The sequence below is a fragment of the Protopterus annectens genome, chromosome 2.part1 (genome assembly GCF_019279795.1).
Source record: "Protopterus annectens isolate FY-2018-M chromosome 2.part1, PAN1.0, whole genome shotgun sequence".
Classification (NCBI taxonomy): domain Eukaryota; kingdom Metazoa; phylum Chordata; order Ceratodontiformes; family Protopteridae; genus Protopterus; species Protopterus annectens.
The window spans coordinates 1,583,106,606-1,583,122,880 of record NC_056729.1 but is presented as its reverse complement, the minus strand read 5'-3'; the positions used below and the strand labels follow the sequence as shown (position 1 = coordinate 1,583,122,880).

At 39.8% G+C, this 16,275-nt stretch overlaps 1 long non-coding RNA gene across 1 annotated transcript in view; it reads left to right on the top strand.

Moving 5' to 3' along the window:
• The first annotated feature begins 1,483 nt into the window (after nucleotides 1-1,483).
• LOC122794783 overlaps nucleotides 1,484-16,275 on the top strand; it is a 94,543-nt gene continuing 79,751 nt past the window's right edge. Inside the window, exon 1 of the long non-coding RNA XR_006363697.1 lies at nucleotides 1,484-1,527. This is a non-coding gene — a long non-coding RNA (uncharacterized LOC122794783). The remainder of the gene's footprint in view (nucleotides 1,528-16,275) is intronic.

The window sequence follows — 16,275 nt, the reverse complement described above, 5'->3', positions numbered from 1 at the left end:
GAAATATGTGGTTTCACTGTAAATACATGTAATATATGGTTTCACTGTAAATACATGTAATATATGGTTTCACTGTAAATACATGTATTTCTCTATCTTCAAGATAGTACAATCTCTGAATATATTTAGTCTTCCTGGATTTGATGGTGCAGCCCTTCAAATGAGGAGATACATCCCCTGCATAAATTCTGCTATAATTATACAAATTGTTTTCTTGATGTATTTAGTCAACAATACTGCAGTAAAAAGTTGGACTATTTTAGCCCAAGGAAAATACGTAAAACATAATGAAATGGCCTAATGTGAACAGAAAAATGTATCCAAGACACCCTATCAGCAAGGAGATGGAGTGTCATACTACTGCTGGGGAGTGTTATTATTCTACCCAAATCAACTCCAATGGTGATCCCTGCCATAGCTGCCTTCTGTTGATACATGCTCATTTCCAGGCATGCACACCCCTCCCCCCAACCAGGAATTAGAGCTCTTGTAGAGTGTGGCTCATTGGGCTCTTTGTGAAATATTTTAGGTGAATCTTTTGGGGCTCTGAAATATCAGTAACTAGTATTATAGTGTGAAACCAACTTCCAGTTTATCACAAGTTTTTGTATACATTTTTATATTTCAGTATGAACTCTACAGGTCTAAAGATGTCTATCTTTTCTTGCAAGAGTTGAATTATTGCAAATCAATCATTTGTCATGCACTCAAGTAAATTATTTCTGCTATTTCCCAAGTTGCTTATATCTGCATGAAAATTAAGCAGGCCAGTTAAAATTTTCAAAATTTAAAACCCACAATGCAGTGTGAAATGTATAATGTGTTATATGCCATATACAAAGGAATACATTGGCTAGGTGTGAAAACGTACAACAGTGAAAGATCCTCACAGATCAATAGTCTAACTAAGTACCTATCAACCAATATTTTCTCACTTGCTGACAGTGGAAAATCTATATCATAACTTCCAAATCCTGAGCCTGTGAATGACATTGGACTGAATGAAGCCATTTACATAGGACTTTTGTGCCTCTCTGACTCTGTGCATAAGACAGTACTCTCTAGGTTGTATAGGTTAATAGGTTGTAAAGGTTTATAGGTTCATAGGTATCTACTAGGCTAATGACCAGTAGAGCTTTTTTAAGTCAAGGTATGAATCCTTAATCTCTGACAAGTGGTGTGTGTGTGTGTGTGTGTGTGTGTGTGTGTGTGTGTGTGTGTGTGTGTGTGTGTGTGTGTGTGTGTGTGTGTGTGTGTGTGTGTGTGCTTGCATGTGTGTGTGTGTGTGTATGTGTGTGTGTGTGTGTGTGTGTGTGTGGGTGTGTGTGTGTCTTGTGATGTTTTTTAAAGACTGCTCCAGTTGTCTAGCAGTCATTCACTGATTTACAGGTTGGTGAGCTGTAAAACTGCTGTATAATTCACTGAGTATAGTCAAACTCATGTTGAAAATATGAAACAATCTTTTCTAATTTTAATTTTCTAATTCTAGGACTTGTCAATCTCCTGTTGAGAAGAATACACCATTATGTAAGTATATATTCAGCTGTGGAAGCATTCATTTAATCTATATTAAGCTTAGGCCTTATTTAAGTAATTTTTGAGTTTTTTCCTGATATCTTGGGAAGTAACTTCAGAAATCCTAACAGTTTACACATGCAATGTCAGGGACAGAAGAAAAGAAAGAAAGAAAAAGAAAGAGAGAAAGAAAGAATGAATCTACCTGGAGACGTACATTTAGAACTAGGCCAATGGACTGGACAATCAGGAGTGAGATGAGCCTAACGTGATACGAGTCTTAGGTCACTGTGCTCTGTACAGTGTGCAGTATGGAAATCCTACAGGTTAAGGCTTACACCATACATACCTTTATTAAGCACATTTCAAATCAATGCCAGTAGAGGGAAGAAAAAACAGCAGAAACCAAGTAGTACCAGCATATGAGGAGTGAGGTATGGTCTCACAGTCTCTTTTCCTTGACAAACCCATATTTTGACTCCTCAGGCTAAAAGTCTTTTCCTTTTGGGATGGAGAAGACCATCTCAAAGAAGAGATACATTAGGTTTAACTGAGATGGACCTGAAGGGAGATGCTTAGGATGGGGTAATACAATAGCCTGGATTAGTGTGGGGAGGTTAGGAATCCTATTGTTTACAGTTGTCAAACCTAGTAACAGTGGTTTGTGTATATGCTGAAGAGTGACATGATAAGAAATAACTACAGTAATTCCACACTGGTCTCATTACAGTATTTATAATTTAATATTTACTGTTATTTTGCATATTAACTAATGGCACATTAATAGTAAGGAAATTCATCTTTACACCAGAAACTCATATGCATAGTTTTAAGAGCAACTGCTTAATTCATAATGATGTAAATATACAAAAAAATGCAGGTAACAGTTATGTGCACAGAATCACATGACTGCCTCCGGGAACAGCAATACTGCCTAACAGCACTTGCTTTTGGGGTTTGATACCTGGCTGTGATTACTTCTGCACAGAGGTTGTTATGTTATCCCTGTATCCAAGTGGGATTTCCCCAAATTCTTTGGTTTCCTCCTACATCCCAAAGGCAAGTTAATGTGTGATTAATGATTCAGTAAATTGTCCACAAGCGTGTGTGTGTGTGTGTGTGTGTGTGTGTGTGTGTGTGTGGGTGTGTGTGGGTGTGTGTGGGTGTGTGTGTGTGTGTGTGTGTGTGTGTGTGTGTGTGTGTGTGTGTGTGTGTGTGTGTGTGTGTGTGTGTGGGTGTTTGTGCATGTCCTATGATAGACTTGCATTCTGTCTCGATTTGGTTCTCTTCCTTTTATAAATAGATTGGTAGGATAAGCTCCTGCTTCACTGCAGAAATCAGCATTGTGAAGTGAACAACCAAAACAAGTTATAGGAAAACAAATAAATAGGTAGAGACACAAAATATTTCAGCATGATGAGTGAATCCATGGGAAACAGGAGGAAGTTAAATATGAGCTAGGAGATGATCATCTGTAAACAGAATTTGAGGAGAAAGGTAAGTAAAATGCAAGATGAATATGCAACCCTTGCCAAGGCTAGGTATGAGAAACTGTAGCTGTAGGAAGAATACATTTGGATACATAGTATATAAGTGATGCAGACAGGATGATTGTTGTAATACAACTAATGAAGAGAAACAGTTCAGTTCAAGAAGACAGCAGGTAAAATATTAGTACTTGCTAGTCAGTGAGGATAGGATGCTAAAAGGTAAGTGATTTGTTATGTACCTTGTATTAGACAACTCTTTGAAATGTGTAGATTATGAGAGCAATGTCACAAAAATATATATTCTGTCACCTATCCTGTGCTAAAGGTGTAGAGGGATATAATCCTACCTACTGACCAGATAACCTAATTGTAATTAGTAGTTTAGTGCTTGATTCTGCAGGCAGGGAACCTGTGCTTGCCTATCCTCGTAGGAACAAAGTATGTTGGACAGAGATCTAACTGTGATAAGGTGGAGGCTGGGTCTCAATGCAAGAATGATCATCAGGCTGGGAATGCGAGAGATCTAGGAGGCAGGATACTCTAAGATCCCAGGTCAGGACCATCCTCATTGCCTGCTCAACCAAACAGCATGCTGGGAGGGGAGTTAGGGCAAGGGATTGTTTACCGGCCACTACACAAATGAAGGCTTACCTTAACATGAACTCTTGCTTCCCCATAGGATTCCACTCTCCCAATGTATTAGAAATGAGCACTATAATGTTGTCTTCCTGAATATACTAGGGCCCACCTGCTGTTAGTATTATGTTGGGAAAAGCCTCGCAGGAGCAATTAGCGATCCAGGGGTTATGTTGACATGGTAACAAGGCAGAACATGTGGAGGGCTAAGCAGAGATTAGAGGGATAGGGGGAGGCAAAGAATAAATATTTGCATCAACTCAAACTGTGTAATTGGAATTCTCTTTCAGTGGAGAATGAGTTCCCTACTGAAATGCCTGTACTCGAAATGCTGAATGTTGGCAAGTTGGAAAAAAATCAAAAACAAAGGAAAAGAGTGAATCTCAAAAATTCTTCTCTCCCTTAAACTTCTTTTTGTTGGAGCCAAGCCCCCCAGCACCTCCCCATGAGGAGGCAAGCCCCCACACCCCTTGGGCATTTACATACCAACTCTAAGATTGCTATACCTTGGAGAAAAAGGAATATTCTGAGAAATAACGTCTTGGACATAGTATATGTAAGACCTTTCTTTTGACCATTCAGTCTCCACGTTTCAGGACTCACTCTAGCAGGTCCTGATATTTCAAATGTTTATTGGGGAATGACCTGTATAAATGTGGCCCCTGCAACTGCATGCAAATTAAATTAAACTAAACCACTGAAGCACCAGAACAGCAAATGACAGAAAATATAATTTGTTTATATAATGTTCTTTTTTTGTTATACCCTATAGCTGATGGTGTGCTTAAATCAGATGTAATAGAATATCCTTGCTACTCATTCTAGCTGATTTTAAAACCGGGAATAACACAGTAAGAAAACTAAAGTTTCAGGTATCTGATGGCACATTGGATGGGACACTGGTGGAGATGTTTTGGCCTTGATTGTTAGAACAGCTGCCCTCATCCATTGACAGGCCCAGGGTGAGAGAGGTGCAGCTGGCATGAAGGGACTTGGCAAGATTTCTTCCAGGAAAATAGATTAGATTCAATTGACAAAAGTGTGTGTGTGTGTGTGTGTGTGTGTGTGTGTGTGTGTGTGTGTGTGTGTGTGTGTGTGTGTGTGTGTGTGTGTGTGTGTGTGTGTGTGTGTGTGTCTGTGTGTGTGTGTAGGTGGATGGATGCATGATTCTCAACTGCCCAGATTTTCACAAAACGTCCAGATTTTTACCTGGTATTTTTGTTCTGTTCCCCATAAAAGTTGTGGTTTTCTGGCTAATTGTTGAGGATTGAGGTCACTAAATGATGACAGACATTTGATTACCAAACTTAATTTCCTTCAGAAAATGTATGTTAATGCAAAACTAGTTATTCTAGCAACCTTCGAAGTTTATGAAAGTAATATTTAAAATTTGTCCCTAATTATTGGCCTTTAGCCCCCCCCCCATTATTTTTGGCTTTGTACAGAATTCTCACACTAAGAGGTTGAGAGAGGTATGGCTTGATGCATGACAAGTGACCTGGAGGCTCAAACAGAAAACTGAGTGTGGGAATGTCTTCCTAGCCATTTTGTATACCTTCCATATTTTAAGCCTCCTTCTGACATAACTGTTACTTCTGAACCTCTGCACTGACTGTGATATTGGCAAAGAGCACAGTACTGATGGATGGTATGGCCTTATTCTTCAATCAGGGAAGTCTGTATCCTGGGGAAAGAAATGTCAGGGAATCTCAGTAGTACATTGTTCAATATGGAGGCAATGCGGAGCTATGAGTGGTGAGAAGGGTAGCTTATGGTGCATTGTATATGTAGTAATGTCTAAGATGGAGATACCTGATGAAGTGTCTTGGTGTAAAAAAAATCAGTGAAGAAGATTAAGTGTAAAAATAGGTTCTGTTAGCATCATATAATCATAGATGATCCAGTTCCTGATGTGATACTTGAAGTGGTTTAGGTTACCTCCAACAACAACAAGCAGTGCTGGATTACATATACGTTACACCCCAGGCTGTTTTCAACCGGTGGGCCTGACACACTTGTTTTTTTGGACAATGCAATGCTTTATTCTCACTCTGCCTCTACCCTTTTAGATGTGTAATATATAACCCGCAACCAGAAAAGTCACCATAACTTCATAAAGATTCTTACTCCAACCTCTGTATCATCATCGTCATCACCATCATCAGCATCATCAACCCGCCTTTTCCCCTTTTTCTACATAGGGTCAGGGTGCCATGTCAATTGTTGCCATCTCTCTCTCTATTCAGTGCCACTCTCCTATCTTCTTCAACACTCATACTTGACTGTTGCAGGCCTTCTTTCATACAATCCATCCACCTCTTTGCTGGATGCCCTCATTTCCTCTTTCCTTGTTCCTGTCTGTGCCAAATCTTCTTTACCAGATTGCCTTCTGTTTTTTTGCACATGTGCCAAAACAATGTAATCTGTTATCTTTGATCTTTTCTGCAATTGAAGCTACTTTGCCTTCTGCTCTCATGCTCTCATTTCTTTTATTGTCCCACAGTGTGCATCCTACTTAGGCACTTCACCTCCATCATCTCTAGCTTCCTCAACTGCTCTGCCTTTACTGCCCAGGTTTCTGTACCATACAGCAGTACTGGATTCACCACTGTTTTGTACACCTTACTTTTCAGCTTTTTTGGCATTCTTCTGTCACAAACTACACCTGACATTCTATGCCAGTGCCAGTTGGCTGGAGCTTCTCTTCATTCAGACTTCCCTTCTGCTCAACCACCCCTCCCAGATACTTGAAGCTGTTAACCTCTTCCACTATTTTACTCTCTATCTCAATTCTCCACTTCTTCTGATTTCCCCATTTGCTGCCATTACAAGTGTCTTATCTGCACTCGGTTTCATCCCATGTGCCTTGAGTTTTGTATTCCATTCCCCTCTCCTTTGCTGAAGTTCTTGCTCAGAGTCTGCCTGTAATGCAAAATCATCTGCATACAGCAATTTTGTTGATCTTTACCCTCCAACCTGTTCACTAATGAAGTCCATCATCAGTATGAACAGCAGTGGGCTCGGACCTGAACCCTGATTAATACCCACTCTCACTGGGAACCCCTCTGTGAGACTGAACACAGCTGGTACTTGAGTCATAGGGTCCTTGTACATAGATAGCACTAATTATAAAAATGCTTCTGGGATTTCTAACCACTGCAGTACTGCTCAAATCAGCTTTCTTGGGACGTTGTTGTAATCTAATCACCAAAATCCCACCACACATTCAGATATAATTTAATTTGCCTCTGAATGATGGTAGTGTTATGGAATATTTTTTTAAGGTAAAGTGCAGAGTTAGGATTACAGGCAGGGGATACTTTGCACCTTACCTTAGAAAAAAACTTTTCTAGAACACTACCACTGCACAAGACACTCAGACACACACACACACACACACACACACACACACACACACACACACACACACACACACACACACACACACACACACACACACACATGCATCAACGCTAAACTCCCTTCTATCATATCCACCCTCCCAGCCAACTACCAACAGGGAGCTGGTAAGTTTCTTGCTAAGACCAAAAACACAGCTTCACTGGACCATGACAATATCCCTGGTTGCTTTCTAAGTAGCCTAACACTTGACCTAGCAGGACCACTTCACTTACTCTTCAACTACAGACTCAAAAAAGGTTACATGCCAGGTGAATGTAAGGCTGCAACAGTCATCCCTTTTCATAAGGGTGGACCCCAGGAATTACAGACCCATCAATTTGACAAGTCTAATATGCAAAGCCATGAAATGAATTATCATGGACATGATCAAGGACATTGGCAACCTACAGGCACTGGACTCATTCCAGTTTGGCTTTGTTAAGGGAAGGGCTGGCCTACTAAACCTAGTAGACTTCTTCAAGTGGGTCATCACGGCTATGAATGAGGAGAATATGGTGCATACCTCCTACCTTGACCTGACCAAGGCATTTGATACAATACTCCACTCAGGTATTGTTGACAAACTCTCAGAACTAGGCATAAATCTCTACATAACTCATTGGATTGCCATCTGCCTCACAGATAGGACCTAAGAAGTCATGATCAGTGAGACCACTTCCACAAAGAGACTGGTCACCAGCAAAGTACCCTAGGGCTCTGTGTTGTGTCCGCTCCTCTTTGTCATCTACTTCTGGGAAGTCAAGGCAAATGTCAAAGGTCTGTGGCTCACAAACTTTCCTCATGACACCAACATCTTACAAGAGGGTCTAACACAAACAAATGAATGGTGCCACAGATTAAAACTCAATGCAAAGAAATGCATTATAATGCCCTTTGGGAAATCATCATCACATGCTAATTATTTCACCGATAAAACATCCTTAAAAAATGATCCAATAGTTAGGGATATGGGAACATATGTAGAAAGTAAACTTGTGTTCATCCAATACATAGCCATAGAGAGAAAATCATTCTATATCATCTCATAAACAAGGATTTGGCATCCAGGTCCAAGAAAGTAACAGTACCACTCTACTCACCCTTATCAGACCCATCACTGAGTATAGTGCCCCCTTTGGCATGTACCTAATCAGGCACTTTCAATAGCTGGAAAGCCCTCAAAGGTTCCTCACTAGGAGAATCCAGGATCTGAATACTCTGTCTTACACAGATCACCTTAAGCTCCTATCTCTGTACTCAGCCTCCTACAGGTTACTGAGAGGTGATCTATGCCTGCCACCTAAGATATCCTCATATCCATTTCTGATGGATCTCTTCCATATCTGCAAGACAAAGAGAACCAGAAAGCTAGATGTGAGGACCTGAACTTTGTGACATAAATAGAATCTGCTGGAGGGACCAATATGTGCCTGAAAGGATCCCCATGTTATGGAATAAGCTCCCCATCTACATGAAGCAGAGTTCATCCCTTATCCTGTTCAAAAGCAACCTTGATCATTGGATGGGAAATCACAAATTTACACCCAGTCTTGCCCCCATGTTTCTGATGGACACTGGTCAAAAGTACGTAAATCAATCCCTAGCTAATATAACCCCCCCCCCACATAAACCTTAGTTACCACTTTACTAACAAACCCCACTATATAGTAGAACAACAACGAGCAGTGCTGGATTACATATACCTTACACCCTGGGCTGTTTTCAACCGGTGGGCCTGACACACTTGTTTTTTTGGACAATGCAATGCCTTATTCTCACTCTGCCTCTACCCTTTTAGATGTGTAATATATAACCCGCAACCAGAAAAGTCACCATAACTTCATAAAGATTCTTACTCCAACCTCTGTATCATCATCGTCATCACCATCATCAGCATCATCAACCCACCTTTTCCCCATTTTCTACATAGGGTCAGGGTGCCATGTCAATTGTTGCCATCTCTCTCTCTATTCAGTGCCACTCTCCTATCTTCTTCGACACTCATACTTGACTGTTGCAGGCCTTCTTTCATACAATCCATCCACCTCTTTGCTGGATGCCCTCATTTCCTCTTTCCTTGTTCCTGTCTGTGCCAAATCTTCTTTACCAGATTGCCTTCTGTTTTTTTGCACATGTGCCCAAACAATGTAATCTGTTATCTTTGATCTTTTCTGCAATTGAAGCTACTTTGCCTTCTGCTCTCATGCTCTCATTTCTTTTATTGTCCCACAGTGTGCATCCTGCTTAGGCACTTCACCTCCATCATCTCTAGCTTCCTCAACTGCTCTGCCTTTACTGCCCAGGTTTCTGTACCATACAGCAGTACTGGATTCACCACTGTTTTGTACACCTTACTTTTCAGCTTTTTTGGCATTCTTCTGTCACAGACTACACCTGACATTCTATGCCAGTGCCAGTTGGCTGGAGCTTCTCTTCATTCAGACTTCCCTTCTGCTCAACCACCCCTCCCAGATACTTGAAGCTGTTAACCTCTTCCACTATTTTACTCTCTATCTCAATTCTCCACTTCTTCTGATTTCCCCATTTGTTGCCATTACAACTGTCTTATCTGTACTCAGTTTCATCCCATGTACCTTCAGTTTTGTATTCCATTCCCCTCTCCTTTGCTGAAGTTCTTGCTCAGAGTCTGCCTGTAATGCAAAATCATCTGCATACAGCAATTTTGTTGATCTTTACCCTCCAACCTGTTCACTAATGAAGTCCATCATCAGTATGAACAGCAGTGGGCTCGGACCTGAACCCTGATTAATACCCACTCTCACTGGGAACCCCTCTGTGAGACTGAACACAGCTGGTACTTGAGTCATAGGGTCCTTGTACATAGATAGCACTAATTATAAAAATGCTTCTGGGATTTCTAACCACTGCAGTACTGCTCAAATCAGCTTTCTTGGGACCTTGTTGTAATCTAATCACCAAAATCCCACCACACATTCAGATATAATTTAATTTGCCTCTGAATGATGGTAGTGTTATGGAATATTTTTTTAAGGTAAAGTGCAGAGTTAGGATTACAGGCAGGGGATACTTTGTACCTTACCTTAGAAAAAAACTTTTCTAGAACACTACCACTGCACAAGACACTCAGACACACACACACACACACACACACACACACACACACACACACACACACACACACACACATGCATCAACGCTAAACTCCCTTCTATCATATCCACCCTCCCAGCCAACTACCAACAGGGAGCTGGTAAGTTACTTGCTAAGACCAAAAACACAGCTTCACTGGACCATGACAATATCCCTGGTTGCTTTCTAAGTAGCCTAACACTTGACCTAGCAGGACCACTTCACTTACTCTTCAACTACAGACTCAAAAAAGGTTACATGCCAGGTGAATGTAAGGCTGCAACAGTCACCCCTTTTCATAAGGGTGGACCCCAGGAATTACAGACCCATCAATTTGACAAGTCTAATATGCAAAGCCATGAAATGAATTATCATGGACATGATCAAGGACATTGGCAACCTACAGGCACTGGACTCATTCCAGTTTGGCTTTGTTAAGGGAAGGGCTGGCCTACTAAACCTAGTAGACTTCTTCAAGTGGGTCATCACGGCTATGAATGAGGAGAATATGGTGCATACCTCCTACCTTGACCTGACCAAGGCATTTGATACAATACTCCACTCAGGTATTGTTGACAAACTCTCAGAACTAGGCATAAATCTCTACATAACTCATTGGATTGCCATCTGCCTCACAGATAGGACCTAAGAAGTCATGATCAGTGAGACCACTTCCACAAAGAGACTGATCACCAGCAAAGTACCCTAGGGCTCTGTGTTGTGTCCGCTCCTCTTTGTCATCTACTTCTGGGAAGTCAAGGCAAATGTCAAAGGTCTGTGGCTCACAAACTTTCCTCATGACACCAACATCTTACAAGAGGGTCTAACACAAACAAATGAATGGTGCCACAGATTAAAACTCAATGCAAAGAAATGCATTATAATGCCCTTTGGGAAATCATCATCACATGCTAATTATTTCACCGATAAAACATCCTTAAAAAAATGATCCAATAGTTAGGGATCTGGGAACATATGTAGAAAGTAAACTTGTGTTCGTCCAATACATAGCCATAGAGAGAAAATCATTCTATATCATCTCATAAACAAGGATTTGGCATCCAGGTCCAAGAAAGTAACAGTACCACTCTACTCACCCTTATCAGACCCATCACTGAGTATAGTGCCCCCTTTGGCATGTACCTAATCAGGCACTTTCAATAGCTGGAAAGCCCTCAAAGGTTCCTCACTAGGAGAATCCAGGATCTGAATACTCTGTCCTACACAGATCACCTTAAGCTCCTATCTCTGTACTCAGCCTCCTACAGGTTACTGAGAGGTGATCTATGCCTGCCACCTAAGATATCCTCATATCCATTTCTGATGGATCTCTTCCATATCTGCAAGACAAAGAGAACCAGAAAGCTAGATGTGAGGACCTGAACTTTGTGACATAAATAGAATCTGCTGGAGGGACCGATATGTGCCTGAAAGGATCCCCATGTTATGGAATAAGCTCCCCATCTACATGAAGCAGAGTTCATCCCTTATCCTGTTCAAAAGCAACCTTGATCATTGGATGGGAAATCACAAATTTACACCCAGTCTTGCCCCCATGTTTCTGATGGACACTGGTCAAAAGTAAGTAAATCAATCCTTAGCTAATATAACCCCCCCACATAAACCTTAGTTACCACTTTACTAACAAACCCCACTATATAGTGGAACTCTGGCACAAAACTGAGCTGGGATTCATGGCTAGACTTGCAAAAATAGACAGAAAAATCATTCTTTGTTTCCCAACTCATAAGCAAGGGTATGGTATCCACATGCAAGGCAGTAACAGCACCACTCTACTCTGTCTTTATCAGACCCTTTGTTGAGTACAATACCCCGTTTGGCATGTACCTAACCAGGCACAAAGGTTCCTCACCTGGACAATCCAGGGTATGAATATCCTGTCCTGCACAGGTTGTCTTAAGGCCATATCCCTGTACTCAGTCTCCTACAGGTTATTGACAGGAGATCTATGCCTAGAATATAAGGCATCCTCAGATCCATCTCTGATGGATCTCTTGCACATCTGCAAGACAAACAGATCCAGAAACACTAGACTCAAGGATCTGAACTTTGTCTGCAACATAAATAAAACCTACTGGAAGGACCGATATGTATATCAAAGGATCCCTGCACTACGGAATAAGTTCCCATCCACATGAAGCAGAGTTCATCCCTCACCCTATTCAAATGAAACCTTGATCACTGGCTGGGAAATCACAAATTTACCAGTGGTCTGGCCCTCATTTCTCTGATGGACAGAGGTCAACAGTAAGTAAATTAATGCCCAACTAACATACGTCCTGCCCACATAACCTTTAGCTACCTCTTTACTAACATGCCACACTATATAGGCATCCACAGAACTCTAAGACAAAACTGGGTTGAGTTTTATGGCTAGACTTGTAAACACCCTGGTGATCATTACCCTAGTATAAACTATGAACCTATAAATCTATCCCCTTACTTAGTCCTTACTCTAGCCTAACCTGCATATACTCACACAGACACTCATACCCCTAATGTCAAAACCTCTGCTATATCTGAAAGTTTCAGCATTAATACCTCAAACCCACACTTACCCTACTCGCATGTATTCAATCTGACCTACTTCCAATATTAACATTTGATGAAGCAAACTCTGCACCTGACTTGTTTCAGTAGACCTTCAGATTTGACAGAGTGAATCATATATGGATCTATGTCAAAATAACAAATTACTATAATGTCGAGTTGCAAAACGGTGAGATGGAAACAACGAATGTTTATATTCACGAACGTCTGGATCATCATAAATTTTCCCCTGGTAAGTAAACAATAGGCCAACAAAACTTAAAAAAACAAATTGAAGCAAATAAAACCTACCCAGATGAGAGGCTTTGACCCCCACTAATTATACCAACTCTGAGATTGCTCTACAGTGCAGAAAAGGATAAAGTTCACCACATTGGCCAGCTAATTCGTTTTGCAGCAAAAACTAACGATGATCTGCAAGTTTGTGAATGTAACCATTCATCATTTCCATCTCATTGTTTTGCAACTATATATATAAAATGTATATATATATATATATATATATATATATATATATATATATATATATATATATATATATATTTCATGACCTAATGAAAGAGATTTAAGTACATCCAGTTAAATAACCTTTCTGAATAAATGCAGACCATCCAGTTACAACAGCAGATTCACACACAAATCTCTTCAGTGCTTCAGTAGTGACCAGAAATACAGTATCGCACAACTGCTGACCACACCAGCACCCCCTAATACCTTGCACCCTTCACTCCACCCTAACTATACCTCTACATACGCTAACAGTTAAATACAGAATTCTTGAAATATGACAAGTTAAGAAAAAAGCATGAAATAACATTGATAGGAGATATACATAAAGGGGCATATATTAAAAATATGTACATAGTTTCAGTCTCTTGCAATGTCTTAGACAAAATCAGTGACAGATTTTAATATTGCTATTACATACTTTAAAAGTTGCTATAAACAGATTTTGCATTAGCATGCATTTGCTGAAATATATCAAGTATGAAAGTCAAATATCTGTCATTATTTAGTGACTGCAGTAGTGCCAATGATGTGCCAGAAAACTATACATTTTACGATGAACAGAACAAAAATGCGTCCCATACTTCTCAACTTCCTTGCCCAAGAATTCTGCAAAAAGGAAAAAAAAAATGTGGGGGACAAAAAATGAAAATCAAGGGCAGTGTTTTTTAAATATTACCCAATTTCACTTGAAAAGTGAATAAAACAACAGATTTTGCATCAATATGCCTTTTCATGAATAATAATAAGTACGTAATTCTAACGTCTGTCATTATAGAGTGACTATAATCCTCAGTGAGCTGCCAGAAAATCAAAAATGTTACAAGGGCAAGGCAAATGAAACACTGATGTATAGTATTATAGACTAACAATTAATCCACAATATTTGTCCAGAAAATCAAAACATTTTCAAGGGACAAGGAAAATAAAACTATTACATCTGGAATTATAGACTGACAATAATCCTCAGTGAGCTACAAGAAAATCAGAAAATATTGCAAAAGACAAGGCAGTAATATGAGGAAAATCATGGATGTTCTGAAAAATCTTGGACAATTCCATGAAGAGGTGATAATGGGGACATCAGGGACAGTTAAGAGCTATAGAAAAACTATACCTGTTCTAAGCATTGGACTCCTATACCTGTAAAATTGGCAACCCCAGTTTTTCGTTCTCTTGTGTGAGCAGTATGCATTCATGTACTGTGTAAGCATGAACAGAATTAAAAAAAGTCAAACCAAGTCTGCAACTATTTCCTTTTATTCGGGTGACAAACTCCATTCGAACATGCAAAGATTGTGCATGTTTGAACTGAGTTTGTCACCCGAGTAAATTGAGATACTTGTGGTGGCATTTGAGCACATTAATTATTTAGCAAAGGGCCCCCTTGGAGCTATGTGCTCTGGATGGTTCCCCAGTTCACCCCTATTATAATCTGTCACTAACCACAGAATTGGGAGCATGGCCGCCTACTGAAGGGATATGACAATTAAAGACATTCAGAAAGGGAGCTCCTGTGTCTTGGGAATCAAATGTCAATTGATTAATATTTATTTATTTGTTTATTTTTATTTATTTAACATTTGATTACCGGTAAAGTCTGACTTGGAACAAAGCCAATTTTCAGCCGAGGCCTACAGAGAAATGCTCCAGATGCATGTCTTTTGTAACATGGGAGCAAACCAGGGCACCCGGAGGAAACCCAAACAAACACAGGGAGGATATGCAGACTTCGCACAGAAGGCACTGCAGCCAAGAATGCACATCTCATCCATGCAGCAATGAAAGAGTCTTCTACTCTGTCATTAGGAATAGTTACAAATGCCACCTGATTAATGTACCATTGTGTGGCACCCTAACAGGATCATCTTGGTTATTAAATTTCTAACGCAGCTGATATACGTTGTTAAGTACAAGTATTCTGTTGTTAACTATATTTAGTTAGTTTTTAGCCCATGCTTGTTCTGAATTGCTCTTTCATGGCACCTAGTTCTGCAAAGTTTAATTTAGAAATGTCTTTACAACTAAAACATGAATATTGGTTTTAATACCACAGCTGTTCTTTTAAAAAGTTTGTGTTTCCTATTAAAGCTGTTAACCTAAGGTGTTTGGACTTTATGGTCAGTATCCAACACTTTGATCACTGAGATCCCAATAAATTAAATGAAGGTAACAGAACTTTACATTTTCATAGCTTCACAGGTAAGTACTAGGCTAGCTGCTTGTGGGCTATTTTAAGCCTTGCCAGTTCCCTCTTTGTGCTTAAAATAACCATCCCCATTTGGTTATAGATTGGCCTTACCTATTCTGTGGTTGATAATTATATATGACCCCTAATGAGAATAACTGGGATCATCCATAGATAATTTGAGGGGACCCAAGCATGGAACAAGGCATTAGTAGTACAGGGGGCAGTCCGCAGGTAAATCTTCTGTTTCTTATCTATAGTTCTAAGTTGTGTTTGAATATGGAAAGGGATTAACTTTGTTTTATGTGGATGGGGAGCCTGTCCCGCAGCAGCTGTGTCCTCTGAGAGATCTACCTGTCCTTCCAAACTGAAAGAATAATAGTATTCACTGTTCTTTCAAAACTGTTGCTAGCATGATTATTAGCTAAAATAAAAAGCTCCAAGAATGATATGCAATATAAAGTGTTAATGTAGGAATAGTATAAAATGTTGAAAAATAGGAATTAGTAAGTGTGCTGGCATAGGTTAATTAGATATTGGCATCCATGTAAAGGAGTATGTTATTGAGAAATAACGTCTGTAAAAATAACTGCGCAGATGGCAGCTGGAAGGACATCAATGAAGTAAAGAGATGTAACATCAAACAAGATAAAGTTAAAACATCAAGTTTCAGATAGTGCTGGAACACCACATTTTAGATAATTGAAAAAGAATCAAGGACAAATCATAAATTAGAAGAACAAAGAAAAGTGTTATACAAAGAAAGATTGTAATACATCAGACTGAGAAAAAATATCAGACTTTTTGGTATAAATATGAGAGTGTATAAACAAGCTTTGGGAATTTGCCATAGAG